Genomic DNA, 27374 nt, shown 5'->3' with positions numbered 1-27374 from the left:
GAATGTACTAGTTTGTATATATTATGTTCCCCAGAAAAGGCCATGTTCTTTGATGCAACATTCTGGGGGCAGACTTATTAGTGGGGATTATGTTGGATCATTAGGATTAGGTTGTTTCCATGGAAATGTGCCCAATCCAACTGTGGGTGATAACTGGATAGTGCCCATGGTGGAGTGGCTCTGCCCATTCAGCATGGGCCTTAATTAGTTTACTGGAGCACTGTATAAGCTCAGATAGAAGAAGCAGATTTGCCACAGCCAAGAGGGACACTTTGAAGAATGCACAGAAGCTGAGAGAGTAGCTGCAGATGAGAGACAGTTTAAAGACAGCCATTGCAAGCACACTTTTGCTCCAGAGAAGATAAGAGAGGGCAAACACCCCAAGAGCAACTAAGAGTCACATTTTTGAGGAACTGCAGCTTAGATGGGAATGTTCTGGGAGAATGCCATTTTGAAACCAGAACTTAGGGGCAGACACCAGCCACATGCCTTTGTAGCTAACAGAAGTTTTCTGGACACCATTGGCCATCCTCCACTGCAGGTACCCAATTGCTGATGTGTTACCTTAGACACTTTACGACCTGAAGACTCTAACTGTGTAACCAAATAAACTCCCTTTCATAAAAGCCAATTCATCTCTGGTGTTTTGTATTCTGGCAGCATTAGCAAACTAGAGCAATGTGGTATCTCCAATGCAGATGATTAAAGTACATTTCTAATATAAAAACTCTACTCTTAATTCAGGCAATGCTTTTTCTTAAGGGTCTTGCTTATTGCTGCACAGTCCTATTTTTTCTTATTTTCCTCTAGTTTCATATACACTACTTCATATCCTTCTTACCCTCTTTCACATATAGATCTTGCTGCTGAACATTATTTGCAGAATCTCCTGCACTCAACACTAAGATTTACTTATCTTTTCCATTACTCTAAATAGGAATCCCTGTACCAATAGGTGCCAAACATAGAGCAGGAAATCCTGGCATTAAAGAACCTTGGGAAGAATACTCATTTCAGCTGAAAGCTGGGGAGAGGACAGATTCAGCCCAGGTTCCCAAAGTGGCCTTGATTTCAGGCAGTTCATTGGAATGCACATGGACCTGTTATGCTGTTTGCTGCCTCCAACCTGACTCACACTGATCCCCAGGTTGCTAAGTGACTGACCTCTAGCATAATGGCTGCTTCTGGGGCCTGAATATTTAATGGGCACCCCAAATGGACAGGTGATAGGAGGATGGCTTTTGCCCATACTGTCTGAATTACCTGTATGTGGGCTCTTCTGTAGCATGTGCGATAATCTGCTCACCCAATAGATTGTGAGCTTTTTACTGTCCCAGGAAGATCATTTGCCAAAACCCCCATAGCATTTCTTGGTTGGTTTTTGCTACTTGGGTTTTAAGATATGTGCCCCTGGACAAATTTTGGCCTGCCTATCTTTTCCAATGGCACAGAATTTACTAATGTATCTTAGACATTTTGCTTAATATCCTGGGTGCTCACTGTTACCAGAGCTCACCATGAGACATGCCCATGTGCAGTCCAAGAACCCCCTTGAAATCAAGGAAGCTTTGGGCACCTGGGATAAGTCTGCCCTCTCCACAAGTTCTAACTGTTATGAGGTTTGTTTTCCAGACACTCTTAATGCCAGGGTTTCTCTGGCATCCCCTAGCCAAAAAACAGGCCTGCAGTCCTTGGAACACAGCAGTGTCTGTGACCTAGGCAGCTAATATTCAACCTATTATGTTTGTAAACCAGTAAAGGGAAAAATGTTGAGTTGACCTTACAATGTAACTTTAAAACATGATACAAGAAGCAGGCATATTGTGAGTGGCTCTTGGTCTCACAAGAGAGAAAGATGTAATTGAACCTCAGACCTCCCACCATCTAATTTTAATCTATTCCTTCCTGCATCAACCCCCCCATATCACAGTGACCTGTTCCCATGTCTATGCTCCCCAACCCTTAGGAACATCTTTGTCTTAAACACTTATAACTGGCTTGCTGTCCTCTTTCAAGCACAAGGTTGACTACCTTTTAAATGTGATGCCCATCCAGCCTAAGTGAGCTGTCATGATCTGTCCATGACTTCTCAACCTGTTGGCAAGCCCTGAATAAAAGTTCATGTATCAGAAAATGCTCATTGTCTTCTTTGACCTGTGGACTGGCATAGTCCTCATTGGCTGTGACAATTGGTGCACCAGCAAGGAGAATCAAATTGCTGCCAGCTAGAGATTTAGGAAATCCTGGGCACTGATGACATGAACTTGGGGAAGGCAAATGAGAATTCCCTGGGCAGGAGACTAGGGTGGCCTGTGACTTCTATGTGGGAAGGGCTGCCCACCCTCCCAGAGAAATGGCTGTCTGTGCATGGAGGAGTGGCTACCCTCCTAGATGAGTGGAATCTGCTGAGGGAATATGGAAATATTTACAACTCTCTGGCTGGATTAATAGCCATACTACAGCATGCCATAGGAACATTGGAGATTCAGAAAGAGAAAAGGGTCAGCAGATTGTGGCTGTGTTGGGCTGGCCATTGGTAGAGGCTGTATGCACCACTACTGAGGAAGCTTTAGCAGCAAAGTGGTTGTAAGCCACCTGGGAGGTCAATTAAAGCTAGAAGATATGATTCTAGCACAAGCAGTTTTGAAAGATGCTCTGGATTAAAGTTTAGAAATGCTGGCATGCCAGCGCACCATATTAAGATGGCATAAACTGCCAAAGGGCAAGTTAGGCATACCCTAGCTTCCCCTACCTGGGACTCTAAAGTGTGGGACCCTGTTGATTTTTATCAAAAGATGATGAGCCCCTGTCTGACTGTGATATTAATACTAAGCAATGTAAGCATGATCAACCTCTGGTCCAACAAAGGGTTAAAACAGAGGAAGTTCAACACCCTGATCTCACAAGGAGGGAAGAGGGTGGGGCAGTAGCAGCAGCATCTAATCAAAAGTTGCTCATTTCATCCTGGGAGTTTCCCCTGGCTGAATTAAGAGATATTTGTAACCATATCTAAAAAACCTAGAGAGCCGTTAGTGAACTGGTTGCTCCTGTTTCATTTTGTTTTACACCTTGCTAATAGGTTATTTAGTATATTTTTTAGATTCTTCCAATCAACCTGTGTTATCCTTCATGTGGGGGAAACAACAATGGGAATTTGCTGTGCTTCTAGAAGGATATCTTCAAATGTGGAAATATGCAGAAAAGCCTGACTACTCTATCAAGTTCTTGGATATTGTCTGGTTGGGTAAAACTAAGGCTATTCCTTCAGTTTTTGTGTTAAAATACAAAGTTATCCCACATTCCTTAATTCTGAACAGTTAATCACTTTTCTTGTTTTATTAAGTTATTGGAAAATATTTATACTCTATTTAGTATGAATTTTACTTTGTACACCCTAATTAGAAAAGGAAAATCATGGGGATGGGATTTCCACAATAGGCTGTGCTTAAAATGGCTAAACAAACTATTATGCAAGCAGAGGCTTTAAGGGGTGTGGACTACAATATACAGTGTGATTTGGAAGTGGCCAGTGCCAATATTGGTTTTGGGTGCAGTTTGTGGCAAAGTCAACAAGCTAAATATGTACCTATTAAATTCTGGAACTAAATATGGAAGGGCACAGAACTCAAATACAGCCCTTTAAAAGAGCAATTGTGCAGTTTATAATGCTGTTACAAGTTGAAGGTCTAACTCAGGTGTCCAGTGACCTTACAGAAGACCATACCCCTATAGGTATTTGGATATGGGACACTACAAATGATCCCCATTTGGGGAGTGCTCAGGTAAGCAGCTGACAAAATGGAACGTCTGCATCCTATAATGTGGCATTTTTGACAATGGCTCTTTAAGTATAGAGATTCAGGAAATATTAGGAGCTCTCTCGTATGTGGAAGAGCAGTATGCCCTGCTTCCTGTCAATCCTCCTGATTTGGCTCCTCCCATGCCCACCACTGATGGACAAGGAAATATACCTGCCTCTGCATTGATTGGCACATGGGTAACCTGCTACCTGGACAGCTGCGACTGTCCAGCTCATTGCTTACACTATCTGGTGGGAAGACATCTGGACTGCCTGCCACAAATTTAAGGTAACTGCTTTTCATGTTTATGCCCACAACACCAATTTATTACCAGGTGACATAGAAGTGGATACCCTAGTGGTATTCCACAGCCTAACACCAGTGACTCATGAAGTGGCTGAATGTCTGCACCAGAAAACTGGACACTGAGGACACCAAATTGCTGTCACCTGGTGGCAAGTAGACTAAATTGGCCCCCTTCTTCTGTCCAAATGGAAAAATATGCCTTTGCCACCATGGATATAGCTAATGGGCTGCTGCTGGCCTTCCCAGTGGGCAAGGCCAACCAACGAGCTACCATAGGTAGCTTAGAAAAATTATGTGACATTTTTCAGGGTACCCACATCTGTGGACAGCAATAGGGAGCCCACTTCACTGGGCAATTAACCCAGGCCTGGGCTACAGAACGTAATGTCCTTTAGACTTTTCACTTGTCCTAAATCCCAGAGGAGCTAGGTTAATTGAATGAATGAATGGCCTTTTAAAAGAACACTTAAATGATGATAGATACAATAGACTCAAGGACTGTATCAGCATTAACTCCAGACCCAAAGGGGCTGGCTGACCTCAAGCTGCAGTGGGGCAATGATAATAACTTACTCTTCCCTGTGCCACAAACACTAAAGATTGGGGAAAACAAGGTAAATTGTCTCTGGATTTGTCCCATGCAGACATGCTGTTGAAAATCCTTAGCCCATGGGATATTAGAATTACATAGGATGCCAGGAGATAATTGTATTTCCCATCTGGGACTCCCTAACCCCCAGGGAACTGTATGCATAACTTTGCAACTCTCATTATACCCCAAACTAACTGCAGATATGACCCTGAAGGGCTCCCTGCAGGGGAAGAAAATGTGGTATTTAAAACCCCCTCACCTGGAACTCTTCTACTAATGAAGACTCACATTATACATTGTTAAACCACTCAGCTGTCCAATGTAATGCTTACATTTTTGGTTAATTCTTGCTTTTAAAAAATGTGTATTACTATTTCAATAATGTATTAACTAAAATGTTTTGAGTATTTAGCATTTTTCTAACAAGCTTAATTTTAATGGTAGTAGTATGTTGTGAAAAGTTTGCTTAAGAACAATTTCCAGATTTATTTTGGTGACTTGAATATAGATGGTATGAGGGATGTTTTTATTGAAGGAAAAGGAAAGTAGTTGTGTCCTAAATGTAGAATAAGAAAGAAAATATGGAACAAAATCTGAATGAATATAAAATGTTGCAGAAAGTTGGTGGAAAAGAGAAATTTATTTCTGTGGTCACAGTTCAAAAATGGTAAAAACTAGGTATAGAATAAAGAAGAATACCTGGTAGTTTTTTTCTTTAGCTATTTTAGCCCCAGGTGGTACCTGTGCTCTAATTAATATTCACTGTTGTATGTTTTTGCCTGGTAATTCACAAAATGTAACCTACACTCTTGATCATATGCAAAATCACATGCAAAGTAGTGATCATTTATCTAATGGTTATGTTGTCTAAATGGTGGAAATCATTGATTTGGCTATTGTGTCACTTGCTAATATGTTTATTATGTCTCTGTACTAGTATATTAATACAATGTTGTTTATTGTATTGTTGTGAATTATGAACATAAATTCTGTCCTATGGTCAGTGCAAACTGTTGTGTGGGGGTGGATTATGGCAGCCCCTGGCCTGAAGAAAAACAGGCCTTCAGAACTTAGCACAGAGCAGTCTATGTGACCTAGGCAGCTAATGTTTAACCTATCATCTTTGTAAGCCAGTAAAGAGAAAAAGGGTGAGTTGACCTTAAAATGTATCTCTAAAACATGAAATGGGAAGTAGGCAGGAGGCAAGAGTCTCTTGATCTTACAAAAGGCAACATGTAACTGTACCCCAGACCTCCCCACCATCAAATATTAATCTAGTCCTTCCTGCACCACACCCCATATCACAGTGACCTGTTCCCCATCTATGCTCCCCCACCCTTAGGAATGCCTTTTCTTAAACCCTTATAAATGGCTTGCTGTCCTCTTTCAAGCATGTGGTCAACTTCACTGCAAATGTGATGCCCACCCAGCCTTAGAGAGCTATCATGATCTCTCTGTGTCTTCTCACACTTTTAGTAAACCCTGAATAAAAGTTCATGTATCAGAAAATGCTCATTGTCTTCTTTGGCCTATGGACTGGAATAGCCCTCATGGGCTGTGACACAGAAAATAGTCTGTAAATATTATTTACTTATTTGGAATTTTATTATAATATTTTAATTATTTTTTATGTTCCATAAAATACAATGGGCACAAGCACAGTGCATTGTCAGGAGCAGCCCAGCAGCCCCCTTTCCAAAAAACTGCAAGGATTTTATAGACGATAAAAATTGGCCAAGGAAGGTTATAACCCACAATGTGACGCATTCATGGTAAGTTGCAATTTTAACACATTGAATGAGTTGTTTTGCCCTAAAGAAAAAATTACTGGTTATTACAGAATTAAAAAAGAGAAAAAATGTAGGGAAAAAACTTTAATGGATTTAGAAAGGTTTTGACAGTTTGCAGAAAATAAATTTTATTTCTCTTGTGGTCAAAGTTTGGTAAGATTTAACAGATTTTCCTATAAGATTTTTAAGAAATAGTGTATTCATGAAAAACTACAACTTAGTTTTCTCTCTCTTAAAATGAAAATACTGACTGGGATTATTTGTCTGCTCTTAGATATTATGAAAAACTTTATTTACCTTTTGTGTATTTGGCCTAGAAAGCAGATATTCTGTGTTTTATCACAGTTGTTACCTGGTCTGATCTTGTATTTGGTTGTTTAAAAGAATTTGGTTTCTTTCACTTTAAAAATAACTGCATATTTGAAAGAATAACACTAATATCCATAATTACTTTTTATATCTTTTATTGTCACTTGGTTAAACAGGGAGTCAAGTATTGTTTCATAGTGACCTCTGACCTCATTTGACAAAATAAGAAACACCCCTGACAATTTGTCATTTGCCTTCCCCAAGCAAATCATAGTCTTCTTGACCTCAAATTTTCCTATGACTTTTTAGTTGGCTATATCAAAGTATAGTGTTATTGGCTATAACTTCAATTTTTTAAAATTTTTACATCCCACATAAATAGCCAAATTTCCTTTTCTATTACATTGTTACATCTTGGTGATTCCCTGGAAGTGCTTGCAATCATATACAGGTCATAGCTTTGCCTTCAGCAAAATAAAGGCACTTTGAATGAGAAGCAAGTCTTGTATATGACCATGTTTCACCTGTCACTTACATAACACTGGTGAAAGTGAAATGGTGGGACTGGGTCAAATGTCTTAACCAACAAGACCATTTAAGCATCTCCAAAAAGACTTCATGCAGAGAGGAGCTAAGATGGTAGCATAGAGAGGAGTGGAAGACTGTTAGTCACCCCCTGAAACAGTTCATAAATGACAAAAAGACTAGTAAATAACCTGGAATAACTGCAGAGAGACAAACATGATTGTCCACTCATCCACCAACCTGAATTGGGAGGAATGTCTGAGATTGCAGCATAAAATCTGTAAGTAAAACTGCGGACCCACACTGAGAGCCAAGAGGCTGAGAGCCCCTCCCTCATGGAAGCCTCACAGTGCTAGAGAGCAGCACTCCCTCAGCCCAGCTCCAACTGGGGTTTTAATGTTAATTGCTCAATACAGACAGTGAATCCTCAAAAAGCAGACAGAGGCTTTTGGTGACAACTGACATTGGGAGAGTTGGGAGACATATCTGTCTCAGGATGGGGAGCCCAGAGGATTGGGTGCTATTTCTGGCTGATTGGTGAACTTGGGAGCTTTTCTGTCCCTTTCTCTCTCTCTGTGGAGAAAACCTCAGCCATTTTCAGCCCACAGCACTTTGTATTAAAGACAGCTTCAGCCGTTTTAAATCAAAACACTTTGATCAACAGAGTCAGAGAAACAAAGAACTTATTGATATGCAAATGACCCATCTGGAGGGGCATAGCTTCCCAAGAGGAAAGGAAGGGGTCCAGCTCTACTGCCCATCTTTCTGGAACCAGATCCCAAAGCCTGGGGGAGAAGAGCCACAGGCCACACCCTCTTACACCAACCAGTGACAGGCTGACAGGTGCACTTGCTGGGCAGAAAAGCACAGGTGTATCAATCCTCTAAGAAAAACCATCAGGGAAACCAGATACTGAATATTTCCTCCTTCTGTGACCTGAGCCTTGTTCTCATCTGGGAAAACCTGATTAGGGTGGCCTAGGAGGTCAGATGCCTAGACAACAGAAAACTACAATTTACACTAAGAAAAATGAAGCTATGTTCCAGTCAAAGGAACAACTGTACACTTCAACTGAGATACAGGAATTTAAACAGCTAATACTAAATCAATTCAAAAAGTTTAGAGAATATTTCACAAAAGAGAGAAGCTGTAAAGAAAACACTGGGCATATATAAGGCAGAAATTGAAAGTTCAAAAAACAACTAGTAGAATCTATGGAAATGAAAGGCACAACACAAGAGACAAAAGACACAATAGAAACATATAACAGCAGATCTCAAGAGGCAGAAGAAAACACTCAAGAACTGGAAAACAAAACACCTGAAAACCTACACTCAAAGGAGAAGATGGAGAAAACAATGAAAAAATATGAGTACCATCTCTGGGAACTTAAAGATGAAACAAAGTACAAGAATGTACATATCATTGGTGACCCAGAAGGATAAGAGAAGGGAAAAGGGGCAGAGACAATAATAGAGGAAATAAGCAATGAAAATTTCCCTTCTCTTAGGAAAGACATAAAATTACAGAAACAAGAAGTGCAGCATACTCCAAACAGAATAGATCTGAATAGGTCTATGCCAAGACACTTAATCAGATTATCAAATGCCAAAGACAAAGAGAGAATCCTGAAAGCAGCAAGAGAAAAACAATCCATCACATACAAAGGAAGCTTAATAAGACTATATACAGATCTCTCAGCAGAAACCATGGGGGCAAGAAGGAAGTGATGTGATATATTTAAGATACTGAAAGAGAAAAACCACCAACCAAGAATCCTATATCCATCAAAGCTGTTCTTCAAATATGAGGGAGAGCTCAAAATATTTTCTGACAAACAAACAATAATAGTCTTTGTGAACAAGACACCCACCCTACAAGAAATATTAAGGGGAGCACTACAGCATGATAGGAGAAGATAGCAGTGCATGGTTTGGAACACAATTTGGGGAGATGGTAGCACAGCAAAGTAAGTACACTGAACAAAGATAACTATGAATACAGTTGAGAGAGGAAGGTTGGGAGCATGTGAGACACCAGAAGAAAGGAAGAAAGATGAAGAATGGGACTTTGTAACTTCACAAAATCTAGAGTGTTCACCAATTGTGATAAAATGTACAAATATGTTCTTTTATGAGGGAGAACAAGCAAATGTCAACCTTGCAACATGTTAAAAATGGTGAGGCATTGAGGGAGGGATGCAATCAACATAAACTAGAGACTGTAACTAACAGAGTCATTGTATTATGCTTCCTTTAATGTAACAAAGAAGATATACCAAGGTAAATCTAGATAAGAGGGGGTGATAGGGGAGGCATGTTAGACACTTGACATTGGTGGTGTTGTCTGACTCTTTACTCTACTTTGATTTAAGGTTATTTTTCCTTTTGCTACTTCCCAAGTGTCATTTTTTTCCTTTCTCTTTTGCCTCTCTACCTTCTTTGACTCTCCCTCCTGCCTTGTGGAGGAAATGTAGATGTCCTTATATAGATAGTGGTGAAGGTGGTGAACAAATAAATATGTGACCATAGAGAGAACAATTGATTGTTTACTTAGGATGAAATGTAGGGGTGTGAACAAAATCATCTTAATAAAAAAATGGGTTGATGGCAAAACCTTGAGTGCAATATACTGAGTGAAGTAAACCAGACACATAAGGACAAATATTGCAGGATCTCACTGATAAGAACTAATTATAATATGTAAACTCATTGACATGAAATATAAGGTACCAAGTATAGGATGAGGCTTAAGAACGGGGAGCAGAATGTTCAACTAAGATGAACTTAAATGTTTGGAAATGAACAGAAGTGTCAGTAGCAAGATGTGAAAATCACTAACATTGCCAAATGGTGCATGAATGAGGTGGAAAGGGGAAGCTCAGAGTCATATATGTCACCAGAAGGAAAGTTGGAGGTCAAAAGATGGGAATGTATAAAACTGAATCCTATGGTGCACAATGTCCATGATTAACTGTAGAAATATTAGAAAACTCTTCCATGAACCAGAACAAATGTATTACAAGTAGAAGTTAATAATAGAGGGACATATAGGGAAGAAATATATACCTATTGCAAACTATATACTACAGTTAGTAGTATTTCAACATTCTTTCATAAACATTAACAAATGTACAGTACCAACACTACAAGTCACCATTTGAGGGAGTTTGGTTAGGTGTGCCGGTTTGAATGTATTAAGTCCCCCAGAAAAAGCCATATTCTTTGATGCAATCTTGTGGGGCAGACAGAATAGTGGGGATTAAGTTGGAACGTTTGAATTAGGTTGTTTGCATGGAAATGTGCCCCACCCAGCTGTGGGTGGTGACTCTGGTGGGATACTCCCATGGAGGTGTGTCCCTGCCCATTCAGGGTGGGTCTTGATCAGTGGAACCATATAAAACATGCTGACTCAAAGAGACTGAACGGAGCGGAGTGCAGCTGTGAGTGACGGTTTGAAGAGGAGCAAGCTTGCTAGAGAGGAATGTCCTGGGAGAAAGCCATTTTGAAACCAGAACTTTGGAGCAGACGCCAGCCACGTGCCTTCCCAGCTAACAGAGGTTTTCCGGACGCCATTTGCCATCCTCCAGTGAAGGTACCTGATTACTGATGTGTTACCTTGGACACTTTATGGCCTTAAGACTGTAACTGTATAGCCAAATAAATCCCCTTTTTATAAAAGCCAGTCCATCTCTGGTGTTTTGCATTCTGCAGCATTAGCAAACTAGAACATTAGGGTTATGGGAGAATTTGAGTTTCCTTTTTTTTTTTTTTTAATTTTTTCATCTTTCTCTTTATTTCTTGTCTGGAGTAATGAAAAGTTTCTAAAAATTGAACAAAAATTAAGTGCGGTGATGGATGCACAGCTGTATGAGGGTACCAGGGGCAACTGATTGTACACTTTGGATCTTTGGGTAATTGTATGGTATCTGAACAATCCCAATAAAAATTAAAAAAAAAAAAAGACTTCATGCAGTCCTGGCAACCACCAAATTTAAGCTTATCCAATTGCATTTAAACAGTTTCATTGTTTATTTGTGAAAATCAAGACCAAGCTTTAATTGTCCTCACTCTAAGACACAGGAGTCAACAGAGACCCATATGTATGAAACCTTCAGTTGGATTCTAAGCTCCTGCATTCCAAGTTTTCTGAAGGCAGAGCCTCTGCTGCCAAATTAGTTGAGGCATCAGGTGATTTGAAGGTCTCATTTTATGGTTAAAAGAGCCACATGCTCTTCATCAGCTTGTAATTTCAAGGAAACCCCAGCATGTGTGAACTATCAGGCTGACCTCTTAGGAAATTTTATTGTTTTCTCCTTGAAATATCCAAATCCTCTGCTGTAATACTTTAAACCCCCAAACATGTTGCCACTGCAGTGAAGAAGTTGTGCCTCAAGATTGTGATGTTGTACTTTCTCTGTGTTTATCAATATTCTTCTCCAGGACTAGACTTACAAAATACCATTGATTAAACTGGACTTGACCTTATTTGTAGATGTGACTTATCTCAAAACAGAAACATAAATGTCAGGCTGGCTATGTAGAAAACAACACATTAGAAGCAACTGAGTGTCAACAAGCTCTTGGCCTCATCATGACCTTGCAACCTAAGTTAAAATATTTAAGTAAATGCTCTCATGTAGCTAAAGGAAAAGCTGTTGATATATATACTGGCAACAGATGAGCATTTGGAGTAGTTCATGATCTTGGAGTGTTATGAAAACATTGGGGATTCCTGACCTCATTAGGAACACTAATACAATGTTAAACAAGTATGTGAACTATTAGAAGCTTTGTTATCACCTTTAAATAAAGAAAAATAGAAACTCACACTCCCCAAACTGAGCCAGAGTATAAGAAAAGCCAAAAACCAAAAGGAACAGAGCAACAAATTTTATAGGCAACAAGGTTTTGTACCTTAAATAAATTCCCTCATAAGACCATTCCAAATTAATTAACCATGAACAAAATGCTTCTGAATTTGAAAAAGACAAATGGTATCAGCAGTGTTATAAAATACATTCTGGGATAGAACTCTGGTTGCTGTTTGCATGAAATTTCTTTTTCCAACCTTTCACTTTCAGCCTATTTTTGTCCTTGTGTCTAAGGTGAGTTTCTTGTAGACAGCATATAGATGGGTCCTGTTTTTTAATCCATTCTGCCAGTCTGTGTCTTTTTATTGGGGAGTTTAATCCATTAACATTTAGTGTTATTACTGTAACACTTTCTCTACCATTTTGTCTTTTGGATTTTATACATCATGTTTTGTGTTTTCCTCTACCTTTTTTTACTGTTCCTGATAGTCTTCATATTTACACTCTAGTCCAAACCTCTCTCTCCTGTGTTTTCCTTTCAGCCTGTAGTACTACCTTTAGTATTTCTTGTAGTCCCAGTCTCTTATCCAAAAACTCTCTTGGTGTCTGTTTCTCTGAAAATATTTTAATCTCTCCTTCATTTTGGAAGGAGAGTTTTGCTGGATATAGAATTTTTGGTTGCCAATTCTTCTCTTTTAGTATCTTAAATATATCATACCACTGTCTTCTCACCTCCATGGTTTCTGCAGAGAAATCTGTATATAGTCTTAACAAGCTTCCATTGTATGTGATGGATTGCTTTTCTCTTGCTGCTTTCAGAATTCATTCTTTGTCTTTGACATTGGACAATCTGATCAGTAAGTGTCTTGGTGTAGGTCTATTGGGGTCTATTCTGTTTGGGGTGCACTGTACTTCTTGAATCTGTAATTTTCTGTCTTTCATAATAGTTGGGAAATTTTCACTGATTATTTCCTCTATTATTCTTTCTGCACATTTCCCCTTCTTTTCTCCCTCTGGGACACCCCTAACATGTATATTTGTGCATTTCATGTTGTCATTCAGTTCCCTAAGACCCTCTTCATCTTTTTGCATTCTTTCCATCATCTGTTCTTTCATGTGTGTGAATTTAGATGTCTGGTCTTCCAATTCACTGATCCTTTCTTCTGCCTGTTCAAATCTACTGTTGTTCCCTCCATTGTCTTTTTCATCTCCTCCTTTATGCCCTTCATCCCTTAAATTCTGCCATTTGCTTTTTCAAGTTTATGAATTCTTCCTTATGGTCATCCAGTGTCCTCCTTATATCCTTCCTCTCTTTTGCTATATCTTCCCTCAGTTCATTCACTGGATTTTTGAATTTATTTAGATTTGTTTGAACATCTGCAATTAGTTCTTCCTTCAGTTCATTGAATTTGTTTAACAATAATTGCTTCAACTCCTGTATCTCAGTTGAACTATTTGTTCCTTTGTCTGGTCCATATTTTCATGTTTCCTAGTAAGGCTCATTATCTTAAGCTGTCTAGGCACCTGACTTTATTGATTAGTTTATTCTGGAGCTTGTTTTCACTCTTTAATGTAGGGTTTTCTTGTTGGTTGGCTTTGTTCTGTAACCCTTGGTGTTCAGTTCAGCTTATTCTAGACATTTAACTTAGATTCTGTTTAATTGATCAGAGTTTTTCACCTCTTGTTTTTCTGTTTCTTTCCCTGCCTCTATGTAGCATTCTTGTGTGGTGATCTCCCCATATATTGTCAATCCCAGTCAGGCTTTCCCAGTCCAGAGAGGCCCAGGTCTCAAGAGAAGCATATGGAGTTTCCTTGAGAATGAGACCCTCCTATGAGGCCTATAAACTTTGCACTTCTCCTATGCTGTCAGTAAGTGGTGCTTACCAGCCCACAGCTGCCACTAGTGTAAGGAGGTGTGGAGCCTTTAGTTCTCCCAGTGACCTTGATCCTGTCATGGGTTTGACTGACAGAAGCTGGTTTCTGAATTCCAGCCCTGGGATCTGCATTCCCAGAAGGATGGCTACCATTGGAGCTGGGTGAGGCTCCCCTTTTCTTGGGAAGGTATGGTATTTTGTGAATTTTCTTCCCCACTAGATTTATTGCTTTGTCTCTCAGAGCTATCTTACCTAGGCACTTGTCTGGTCACACATTGCAAGTCTTTGAGGCTTTCTGTAATGGGCTTGTTAGAACAATTGTTTTAGAGAAAGAGAAAAAAAAAGAAAAAACAGAAATAGGAAAAGAAGGGCCCAGTATGGACTGTTTACTAGTCCTTGCAAATCTAATAGCTATTGAAATGCTAAAAGACAAGGAATTTAGGGTGATTAAGAAATGATCAAGAAAGCAGAGAAACCCACTTTTCTGACTAAAGCCCTCACTGCCTGGATTTGCATATATGCCTGATTTTGTTTGAACTCAGCTCTTCTCCATATTATGTTCACCCAAACTCCAAAAAGTCTCTGTTTTGATTTTGTTTGTTTTTGATTTTTTTTTTTGGCTGTTTCTGCTAGCCCTGCCTCCTCTCTGCCAGGGTCACTGCTCCCACATTCTCCAGTGTCTGGTCTCAGTCTATCTATGTTTGGAGATTTTGTTCAGCACTCTGAGATTTTAATCAGTGCTGTAACTGCAGTTCTCCCTCGTGTTTCCCAGCATTGATGGCCCCTCCTCCCATGGGGCTGTGCCTGGCAGGGAGAGGCATGCAATCCCTGGCTGTGAGAACTTACAGTTTTCACTGATCTCAGCTCTTCCACACATTTGTGAGTGTTGTATGAAGTATCTCCAAACTCAAATTGCTCTGCAGTGTCCAGTCCATGCAGTTCCTGGCTTTCTGCCAACTTCCCCAGAGGAGTACCTGAAACCCACACCTCACCACTCCACCCTCTTGTTTCCCCAAACTGCTTCTTGTTTGTGTTCTTGGGAGTATGAGAGTAGTTTTCCCAACTGAAGATTTCCCACAAAGGAAAACCCCACGGAGAACTATTCATGAAATTCTGAAGGCCATGAGAATGATGGTGATAGACATTTTATTATAAATCCCTACCCAAGGGCAGGACATAGTTGTGAAGGTCCTGTCTCAGATATCACAAAACAGGGAATTCCCCAGGGGAAGACCCCCTGTCCTATTATTTTCTTCCAGGATGATTGTGGCAGAGGTGTTGGATAAGTTCCCCCATAATGTCTGTTACAAGTGGAAATAGCAAGAAAGTGTCAGTTACCTTCACCAAGCCAGGCTCAGAGGTACAGGAGGTGAGAATGGGGAAGCTGCCCTGAACATAGTGCCATAACAGAAATGCAAAGTGTGACTCAGGAAAGACAAAGGAGGAACAGAGTCTGCTCACTGTGCAATGTGGACTTGGTTTCTCAAGCAATTGATAAAGGAGAAATTTATGGGTTTCCTAAAGAGAGCTCCACCAAAACTATTTGATGAAGGGGTTCCCTCTAACATATGCATTCAGGCACTCCTATGAACAATAAGGAAACATGAGGAAGAGGGATCACAGAGCTAGAAACATTGTGTATCCTGCATCACTGCCCTCTAAGTCTTTGTACCCAGTCAGGATGGTTTGAAGCAAAGTTGAAAAGGCTTCCTTGTGTCCCAGTGAGGAAGAGATTTTGACTATGAGCCCAAAGCATTGGATAGAGATGGCTCCCTCACCTGTACCCTGATCTTACCCCCTTTAAGAAGAATGATCCTGGGTGGGGCTAAGATTTTCAGGATGCCTCCATTGATTGTTGGCCCTAGATCACCTTTGGGTAGAAGAGAAAAAGAGGGAGGATTTATGTGGCATGTAAATTAAAAAAAAAAGAATTGAAATTATGGCCAATAATATTATACTGTGAATGTGCTTGTGGGTGGGGCCCTCTGGGACATTTTTATGCATCAGTGATCACATTTCCTTCTCTAGTTCATTATAGGTGTCAACAATTAGCTACCTGTGGCTGGAAAGACCAGCATCAACTGAATGGTTTCAACCTCTCTTTAGGAGAATTTCCAGCCCAAACCATGGGGTGTATCAACTTCTGCACACCACCAATGTGCCATAGCCAAGCTATTTGTTCAACAAAAGCAATACCATCTCCCTGTTGGGGAAAATGACATTACTTTGTTGATTTATGACTCAATTCAGGCAGAAGTGTTAAAAGCTACCCCATCATAGTTTAACAACCCAGTCTTGGCCAGAATAAAAGACTTTAGGAGCCTGAAGGCAGACAATAGTTTACCATAGATTAAGTGCTGAAGTGCCATCCTTGGCCCTGAGCACCAAACCTGATTTTAAGATCAGAGCTGCCCATGTTCACTTGGGTACTCACTAAACCTACTAACAAAGCTGGACAGGTTCAGTAAATCTCCACCATTAAATAGAAAGTTTATCAAAGACCTAACCTGCCTGGGATCTCAGGAAGTCAGTGAACTCCATGAAAAATAGCTGATTTGCCTAAGGGGGATGAATGGCCTGCTGGGGCTCCTTCTGTCCCTCTTTTGGTCAAGAGGAGCCCTTGTCTGAAAATGTCCCAGCTGGTCACTATGATTTGGTTCACTGATGGATCTACAAATCTGCTGCTGCCATCCATTCCAAGGACAACAACCTACTGACTAAGACTGGATGAGGGCCTTCTGCCCAAAGAGCAAAATTCCATGCAGTGGTAATCATTGTGCAGGCCATTTCAACCACAGCTTCCTGCTACATAATTACATACTCATGGGCCATTGTAAATTGGATTTACCCACATGGTCTTGTGACTGACAAATCAATAGACTATTAAAGTATCCCTCATCTGAGGACAGGAGTTGTGGCATCATCTTCCTAGCTGGGAGGGAGACCTATTTATCACTCATGTAGATGTCCAAGACAAAAGCCCATCTAATGGAACATGAGTGGGATTCCCATGCTGATCAAGCATGTATTCAACAGGTTGCCATGACTGCCTGCTTGATCCACCCTGGAATGGGACACAGAAGCCCACCTCAGTGGTAAGAGTGAGCCAAAGCACATGAGAGGAAGCAGAAGCCCAAGATGCAGCCTAGTTGTGTGGCTTCTGCCAATGAAACCAAAATGGTAGCTAGGTTACATCAACCAGGGCTTATGACCTACATAATGCTGCAGCTCAATCACTTGGGACACCTGTCCCTTAGGCACATATTCTGGTGGTGTCTCACTGCCTTAGACACATATTCCAGATAAGAGACAGCAATTCCCATGTGTCAACACACCATTTCAACCTTACATAAACAGCTGTGCCATGTGTTCATATAGCCAACCAAACTCCATTCATATCAAGGTACATCATTTACAGCACACATGGCCAAGCAATAGGCACATTTCCAACTTATAAGGCAGAGTTCTCATGCTTCCTATCAACCCAGAGGAAATACAGCAATAGAACATTGGAATGGAAAACTAAAACAAATAGGCAAAGTTGATCAGGAAGTGAAATTTACCCAATGGTACCCCCATTTCTTTGGACACTAAATACTGTATTCCTGCAGAAGGGAAGCATGGCAGTTCAGTATGTATTGGGAAATAATTACCTTAGATGGGAAAGGGGACCAGATAGTCACCTGATTAAGGTACACCTGAGGAATGTCAATCCCATTATACTCAACTGCTCTTTTTCTCTTTTTTTTCTCCAAGAAGTACACTCAACAGGAGGAGAGGGTTGTGGGAAAGGCTGTAGTGGTATTACCACAATGACACCCAATTCCAACCTGGATGTGATGCTACCCTTTGATATGTTAGAGTCATTGAGGAATCCACACAATGCAGTGAGTCATGGTTTAAGTAGAGAGTTTAAGGTTTATTAGAGGAAGAAAGCAGAAGAAAGCAGGTGGGAGCAAGTGAAAAGAAAGAAGGAAAAATGGCTCCAGCTCTCTATCCGAGAGCAGCATTTCTTAAAGGAAAAACTTTCATTGGGATGGGAGGGTGTCAGGGTAGAAGGGTACCTGCTGAGTTCATCCTGTGCCTTGATTGGGTGAGTGCCTATCAATTTCTAGGCTGATAGGTTGTTAGGTTTCTGGCACATTATTCTTCTTAGAAAAGCAGCTGCATTATCTATCTAGGGAGAGCAGGACTTTTCAATTTTTCATTTTATGGACATATCTGACTTTGCTTTTACCCACCTTTTGGGGTTGGGGCACCACTGTGGCTGGAACAGCCTTGAACAGCCTTCATTCTTTAGTTTATGGAGCACCTATTTTCTGTGAGATAAGCAGCAGGGCCCCTGGATTAGACACTCCTTCTATATGTTAGACTCTTTATTCTGGGGTCTGATATTCCTGCCTTTTATTTTTAATAAAAAATTGTTATGAGTTTGGGTTGAGTTTTGGGTTAACACTTTAACTTAGCTCAAAGCAACCTTTGTAGGGAGTAGGGACATCAAACACATCTCTTAGCTACTTCAAGCTGGGCATGGACAGAGTTGGAGAAGGGTTGTTTTGAACTAAGTTTTAGCATTATTAGATTGATGTTTCGATGTCTTCTGCTGGAACTGGCTGGTAGTGAGGCTTTTGCTGTGGCAGGATGAGATTTTCAATTTTTATTTGTAGCAGTAGTATATTTTTGGAGTTTTGCTGGTTGGTTATGGGAGCTATTGACCTGTTGATAAATTTAATTAAACATTGTAAGAGGCAAGGAGCAAAAGGGAAAATCAATATAAGGATAATTACTGGCCCCATAAGGGAGAGTAAAATAGCTTGTAGAGGTGTAGAAAAGAATGAAAGAAAATTTGAGAGAAAGTTTTATTGAGTATTGCATAGAGAAGAATGAAAAAAAATTGGAAAGTTTTGTTGACTATTTCTTACTTACTCAGACTTACTCAGCAATTAACTCCTTTTTATTAGACATTTTCTTATTTTTAAGAAATGGTATCTGATGAGCATCTTTTATTTTTTATTTTTATCTTCATTTTATTGAGATATATTCACATACCATGCAGTCATACAAAACAAATCGTACTTTTGATTGTTTATAGTACCATTACATAGTGATACATTCATCACCCAAATCAATCCCTGACACCTTCATCAGCACACACACAAAAATAACAAAAATAATAATTAGAGTGAAAAAGAGCAATTGAAGAAAAAAAGAACACTGGGTACCTTTGCCTGTTTGTTTCCTTCCCCTATTTTTCTACTCATCCATCCATAAACTAGACAAAGTGGAGTGTGGTCCTTATGGCTTTCCCAATCCCATTGTCACCCCTCATAAGCTACATTTTTATACAACTGTCTTCGAGATTCATGGGTTCTGGGTTGTAGTTTGATAGTTTCAGGTATCCACCACCAGCTACCCCAATTCTTTGGAACGTAAAAAGGGTTGTCTAAAGTGTGCGTAAGAGTGCCCACCAGAGTGACCTCTCAGCTCCTTTTGGAATCTCTCTGCCACTGAAGCTTATTTCATTTCCTTTCACATCCCCCTTTTGGTCAAGAAGATGTTCTCCGTCCCACAATGCCAGGTCTACATTCCTCCCCGGGAGTCATATTCCATGTTGCCAGGGAGATTCACTCACCTGGGTGTCTGATCCCACGTAAGGGGGAGGGCAGTGATTTCACCTTTCAAGTTGGCTTAGCTAGAGAGACAGGGCCACATCTGAGCAACAAAGAGGCATTCGGGAGGAGGCTCTTAGGCACAACCATAGGGAGGCCTAGCTTCTCCTTCGCAGCAACCGTCTTCCCAAGGGTAAAACCTGTGGTAGAGGGCTCAACCCATCAAACCACCAGTCCCCTATGTCTGTGGTCATGTTAGCAACCATGGAGGTGGGGTAGGCGAATACCCCTGCATTCTCCACAGGCTCCTCAAGGGGGCACTACATCTTTTTTTTTCCTTGTTTTTCTTTTCTTTTCTTTTTTTTAAGTTTCCCTTCCTTTTTAAATCAACTGTATGAAAAAAAAGTTAAAAAGAAAACAAACATACAATAAAAGAACATTTCAAAGAGACCATAACAAGGGAGTAAGAAAAAGACAACTAACCTAAGATAACTGCTTAACTTCCAACATGTTCCTACTTTACCCCAAGAAAGTTACCTAATATAGCAACATTTCTGTGAACTTGCTCCTACTATATCCATCAGAAATTAACAGACCATAGTCATTCCTGAGCATCCCCAGAACGTTAAGTAGCTTATCTGTTCTTCTTGGATTATTGTTCCCCCTTCCTTAATTGCTCTCTATTGCTAGTTCCCCTACATTATACATTATAAACCATTTCTTTTACATTTTTCAAAGTTCACATTAGTGGTAGCATATAATATTTCTCTTTTTGTGCCTGGCTTGTTTCGCTCAGCATTATGTCTTCAAGGTTCATCCATGTTGTCATATGTTTGACGAGATCGTTCCTTCTTACTGCCGCGTAGTATTCCATCGTGTGTATATACTACATTTTATTTATCCACTCATCTGTTGAAGGACATCTGGGTTGTTTCCATCTCTTGGCAATTGTGAATAATGCTGCTATGAACATTGGCGTGCAGATATCTGTTCGTGTCACTGCTTTCCGATCTTCCGGGTATATACCGAGAAGTGCAATCGCTGGATCGAATGGTAACTCTATATCTAGTTTTCTAAGGAACTGCCAGACTGACTTCCAGAGTGGCTGAACCATTATACAGTCCCACCAACAATGAATAAGAGTTCCAATTTCTCCACATCCCCTCCAGCATTTGTAATTTCCTGTTTGTTTAATGGCAGCCATTCTAATCGGTGTTAGATGGTATATCATTGTGGTCTTAATTTGCATCTCTCTAATTGCTAGTGAAGCTGAACATTTTTTCATGTGTTTCTTGGCCATTTGTATTTCCTCTTCAGAGAACTGTCTTTTCATATCTTTTGCCCATTTTATAATTGGGCTGTCTGTACTATTGTCATTGAGTTGTAGGATTTCTTTATATATGCAAGATAGCAGTCTTTTGTCAGATACATGGTTTCCAAAAATTTTTTCCCATTGAGTTGGCTGCCTCTTTAACTTTTTGAGAAATTCCTTTGAGGTGCAGAAATTTCTAAGCTTGAGGAGTTCCCATTTATCTATTTTCTCTTTTGTTGCTTGTGCTTTTGGTGTAAAGTCTAGGAAGTGGCCGCCTAATACAACGTCTTGAAGAGGTTTTCCTACATTATCTTCTAGGAGTTTTATGGTACTTTCTTTTATATTGAGATCTTTGGTCCATTTTGAGTTAATTTTTGTGTAGGGGGTGAGGTAGGGGTCCTCTTTCATTCTTTTGGATATGGATATCCAACTCTCCCAGCCCCATTTGTTGAAAAGACCATTATGACTCAGTTCAGTGACTTTGGGGGCCTTATCAAAGATCAGTCGGCCATAGATCTGAGGGTCTATCTCCGAATTCTCAATTCAATTCCATTGATCTATATGTCTATCTTTGTGCCAGTACCATGCTGTTTTGGCAACTGTGGCTTTATAATAAGCTTCAAAGTCAGGGAGTGTAAGTCCTCCCACTTCGTTTTTCTGTTTTAGAGTGTCTTTAGCAATTCGAGGCATCGTCCCTTTCCAAATAAATTTGATAACTAGCTTTTCCAAGTCTGCAAAGTAGGTTGTTGGAATTTTGATTGGGATTGCATTGAATCTGTAGATGAGTTTGGGTAGAATTGACATCTTAATGACATTTAGCCTTCCTATCCATGAACATGGAATATTTTTCCATCTTTTAAGGTCCCCTTCTATTTCTTTTACTAGAGTTATGTAGTTTTCTTTGTATAGGTCTTTTACATCTTTGGTTAAGTTTATTCCTAGATACTTGATTTTTTTAGTTGCTATTGAAAATGGTATCTTTTTCTTGAGTGTCTCTTCAGTTTGTTCATTTCTAGCATATAGAAACATTACTGACTTACGTGCATTAAACTTGTATCCCGCTACTTTGCTAAATTTGTTTATTAGCTCTAGTAGCTGTATCGTCGATTTCTCAGGGTTTTGTAGATATAAGATCATATCATCTGCAAACAATGACAGCTTTACTTCTTCTTTTCCAATTTGGATGCCTTTTATTTCTTTGTCTTGCCAGATTGCCCTGGCTAGCATTTCCAGCACAATATTGAATAACAGTGGTGACAGCGGCCATCCTTGTCTTGTTCCTGATCTTAGAGGGAAGGCTTTCAGTCTCTCACCATTGAGTACTATGCTGGCTGTGGGTTTTTCATATATGCTCTGTATCATGTTGAGGAAGTTTCCTTCAATTCCTACCTTTTGAAGTGTTTTTATCAAAAAGGGTTGCTGGATTTTGTCAAATGCTTTTTCAGCATCTATTGAGATGATCAATTGATTTTTCCCTTTTGACTTGTTAATGTGTTGTAATACATTGATTGATTTTCTTATGTTGAACCATCCTTGCATGCCTGGAATGAACCCCACTTGGTCATGGTGTATGATATTTTTAATGTGTCTTTGGATTCGATTTGCAAGTATTTTGTTGAGAAATTTTGCATCTATATTCATTGGGGAGATTGGCCAGTAGTTTTCCTTTTTTGTAACTCTTTGCCTGGTTTTGGTATTAGATTGATGTTAACTTCACAAAATGAGTTAGGTAGTGTTCCGTTTTCTTCAATGTTTTGAAAGAGTTTGAGTAAGATTGGTGTCAGTTCTTTCTGGAAAGTTTGGTAGAATTCCCCTGTGAAGCCATCTGGCCCTGGGCATTTATTTGTGGGAAGATTTTTGATGACTGATTGGATCTCTTTGCTTGTGATGGGTTGGTTGAGGTCTTCTATTTCTTCTCTGGTCAGTCTAGGTTGTTCATATGTTTCCAGGAAATTGTCCATTTCCTCTACATTATCCAGTTTGTTGCCATACAGTTGTTCACAGTATCCTCTTATAATTTTTTTAATTTCTTCAGGAACTGCAGTTATGTCACCTTTTTCATTCATTATATTGTTTATATGGGTCTTCTCTCTTTTTGATTTTGTCAGTGTAGCTAGGGGCTTGTCAATCTTGTTGATCTTCTCAAAGAACCAACTTTTGGTGATATTTATCCTCTCTATTGTTTTTTTGTTCTCTATGTCATTTATTTCTGCTTTAATCCTTGTGATTTCTTTTCTTCTACTTGGTTTAGGATTGGTTTGCTGTTCATTTTCTAGCTTCTTCAGTTGATCCATTAGTTCTTTGATTTTGGCTCTTTCTTCCTTTTTAATATATGTGTTTAGTGCTATAAATTTCCCCCTCAGCACTGCTTTTGCTGCATCCCATAGGTTTTGGTATGTTGTGTTCTCATTTTCATTCATCTCTATATATTTAGCAATTTCTCTTGCTATTTCTTCTTTAACCCACTGATTGTTTAGGAGTGTGTTGTTTAACCTCCAGGTATTTGTGAATTTTCTAAGTCTCTGATGGTTATTGACTTCTAATTGTATTCCATTGTGGTCAGAGAATGTGCTTTGAATAATTTCAATCTTTTTAAATTTATTGAGGCTTGTTTTATGTCCCAGCATATGATCTATTCTGGAGAAAGTTCCATGAGCACTAGAAAAGTATGTGTATCCTGGTGATTTGGGATGTAATGTCCTGTATATGTCTGTTAAATCTAATTCATTTATCAGATTGTTTAGGTTTTCAATTTCCTTATTGGTCTTCTGTCTGGTTGATCTATCTATAGGAGAGAGTGATGTGTTGAAGTCTCCCACAATTATTGTGGAAACATCAATTGCTTCCTTTAGTTTTGCCGGTGTTTCTCTCATGTATTTTGTGGCACCTTGATTGGGTGCATAGACATTTACGATTGTTATTTCTTCTTGCTGAATTGCCCCTTTTATTAGTATGTAGTGGCCTTATTTGTCTCTCAAAACATCCCTGCATTTGAAGTCTGTTTTATCTGAGATTAATATTGCTACACCTGCTTTCTTTTGGCTGTAGCTTGCATGAAATATTTTTTTCCATCCTTTCACTTTCAGTTTCTTTGTGTCCCTGTGTCTAAGATGAGTCTCTTGTATGCAACATATTGATGGTTCATTTTTTTTGATCCATTCTGTGAATCTATATCTTTTAATTGGGGAGTTTAATCCATTTACATTCAACGTTATAACCGTGAAGGGATTTCGTGAATCAGCCATCTTATCCTTTGGTTTATGTTTGTCATATTTTTCCCCTCTGTCTATTAATATCCTTTATTGTACCCATACTGAATGTCTTTAGTACTGAACCTTTCTCCAAGTCTCTCTGTCCTTTCTTTGTTTCTCTGTCTGTAGGGCTCCCTTTAGTATCTCCAGTAGGGCAGGTCTCTTGTTAGCAAATTCTCTCAGCATTTGTTTGTCTGTGAAAAGTTTAAGCTTTCCCTCAAATTTGAAGGAGAGCTTTGCTGGATAAAGTATTCTTGGCTGGAAATTTTTCTCACTCAGAATTTTAAATATATCGTGCCACTGCCTTCTCGCCTCCATGGTGGCTGCTGAGTAGTCACTACTTAGTCTTATGCTGTTTCCTTTGTATGTGGTGAATTGCTTTTCTCTTGCTGCTTTCATAACTTGCTCCTTCTCTTCTGTGTTTGACAGTGTGATCAGTATATGTCTCGGAGTGGGTTTATTTGGATTTGTTCTATTTGGAGTTCGCTGAGCATTTATGATTTGTGTATTTATGTTGTTTAGAAGATTTGGGAAGTTTTCCCCAACAATTTCTTTGAATACTCTTCCTAGACCTTTACCCTTTTCTTCCCCTTCTGGGACACCAATGAGTCTTATATTTGGACGTTTCATATTATCTATCATATCCCTGAGGTCCATTTCAATTTTTTCAATTTTTTCCCCATTCTTTCTTTTATGCTTTCATTTTCCATTCTGTCATCTTCGAGGTCACTGATTCGTTGTTGAACTTCCTCTAGTCTTGTACTATGAGTGTCCAGAATCTTTTTAATTTGGTCAGCAGTTTCTTTAATTTCCATTCGATCATCCATTTTTTTATTTAGTCTTGCAATGTCTTCTTTATGCTCTTCTAGGGTCTTCTTGATTTCCTTTGTCTCCCGTACTATGGTCTCATTGTTCATCTTTAGTTCTTTGAGTAACTGCTCTAGGTGCTGTGTCTCTTCTGCTCTTTTGATTTGGGTGCTTGGGCTTGGGTTATCCATATCGTCTGGTTTTTTCATATGCTTTATAATTTTCTGTTGTTTTTGGCCTCGTGGCATTTGCTGAACTTGATAGGGTTCTTTTAGGATTTGTAGACCAATTGAAGTCCTTATCTCTACTTTATCAGATCTACAGCTTCGTGGAGTACACTTTCTCTAACTAACCAGCAGGTGGCGTCCACGAGCCACCTGTTCTCCACAAGCCAGTTCTCCCCTGCTTAGCCTTTTTGGTGAGTGGGGGAGTGAGTCTTGTGGGGTCCAATTGGTGTACCAAGCTTGCGTGTGTAGTTGGTGTTGCTTGCCCTGTATATGGTGCGTGTTTCTGGGCAGTCAGGGAGGGAGGTGGGTGGCTCTAACAATCAAATCTCCCTGGTGATCCTAGAGTTTTAAAGCTGCTGCAATAGTCTAATCCTTCAGTTCATTCCTGCCACAGTTTGTCTCTGCCACTGACCCAGAAGTCCTTGGTATTGGCGTATGGCTCCTGGACTTGCAAGTGGACCCCTCTTCCAGGCTGTGCACTCCGGGTCCTCTGTTGAGGGATGACTGTGCTATGTCACAGGTGAGTGCCGTCCCCCCAGGGCAGTTCTGGGCTGCTGGGCTGTGTAGGGAGGCTCCCAGTCTGCTGAAATGATGGCTGAATGGGGCTTTGTTAATTCACACTGCTCTACCTTCCCAACTCTGGGACAATCAGCTGAGTTTGCAGGGAAAGCTAATGTCCACGCCCAGTTTTGTGGTGTGTGCCTGTTATTTGAGACACTTCCGTCACACTGGGTTGTCTGGGGCAGTTCTGGGCTATGGGGCTGGTGATGGGCAGGAGTGTTTCCTGTCCACCAGGATGATGGCTGTGAGCGGACACCCCCCTTTTCTTGGGAAGTTGTGGTGTTTAGTGAATTTTCTCAGCCACTGGACTATTGCGTTTTGTCTGAGAGCTCTCCGAGTTCTGCTCTTGACTTGACGTGCCCAAATTGCAAGTCTTTGAAGGTTTCTGTATTGGGCTTCTTAGAGTAATTGTTTTAGAAAAAGAAAAAAGTATTAAAAAAAAAAAAGGGCCCTCCTCAGGGATCTAATGGGTTATTGAAATGCTAAGAGACAAAGCAACCAGGGCCATTAAGGATAGGTCCACAGGGCAGAGAGATCAGCTTTTCTTCGGGATTTGCACATGCACCTCAGGGCCTGAGCTCGGGCCTCAGCTCTGCCCTTCCCCTTTCTATGTTCACCAGAACTCCAAAAATCCTCCGCTTTTATTTTGGATTTTTTCGTGTTGTTTTTTTCTATGCCTGTCTCCTCTCTGCTGGGCTGGCTGCTCTCAGATTCTCTGGTGTCTGGTCTCCATCTATCTATGGTTGGAGTTTGGATCAGCAGAATGAGTTTCCGGTAAGGGCTGCCACTGCAGTTCTCCCTTCTCCTTCCCGGAGCTGACAGCCCCTCCTCCCATGGGACTGAGCCTGGCAGGGAGGGGCGCGGGTCCCCTGGCCACAAAAACTTACAGATTTTGCTGATCTCAGCAGTTCCGCATTTTCATGAGTGTTGTATGAAGTATGCCCAAAGTCAGATTGCTGTGTGATGTCCAGTCCACGCAGTTCCTGGCTTTCTACCTGCTTTCCTGGAGGAGTAACTAAAACATATACCTCACCAGTCTGCCATCTTGCCCCGCCTCCACCATCTTTTATAAAAGGGAAAGTGGGTGGAGGTATTCCTTGTAACTGCTTTTTACTAAGCAAGGTTGAATAGGTTCTTATATTAATCTGGAAGATGGTCTGGACATAGACTTACAGATACAATGTAGGCAACAACAGGCAAACAAGTGACAAGCAGAATATATCTATGGTAATAAAGGCTATTTTTTATTTCATGGTAAATTCATTAGCCACTTAGAAAATGCATTTAATTTACTATAATTTCAACATTGTTATTATTTTGCATATGATTTAATATTGAAGAGACATTGTTATATTTATTTGGTATATATGTGTAGCACTGAATGCTAATGAATGTTCAAGTTTTCCTGAGCTGCATTAGGTGTTATGTTTACAATACCACACATGCTGTTCCCTCATAGGAGCAGGCCTTAGTGTTAATTATGTTCTTAGGTTTCAACTACATCACATTGGCAGTTACAGCTCTGGGAGGTATCTTCTTTGTACAGTTGTAGCACAGCATCTTTGGTCCTCTGGGAAAAAGGATAGTGGGCTCCAGGG

This window comes from Choloepus didactylus, chromosome 26 (genome assembly GCF_015220235.1).
Source record: "Choloepus didactylus isolate mChoDid1 chromosome 26, mChoDid1.pri, whole genome shotgun sequence".
NCBI classification, from domain to species: Eukaryota; Metazoa; Chordata; class Mammalia; order Pilosa; family Megalonychidae; genus Choloepus; species Choloepus didactylus.
The sequence above is the reverse complement of the archived record's forward strand: the minus strand, read 5'-3'. Positions refer to the sequence as shown.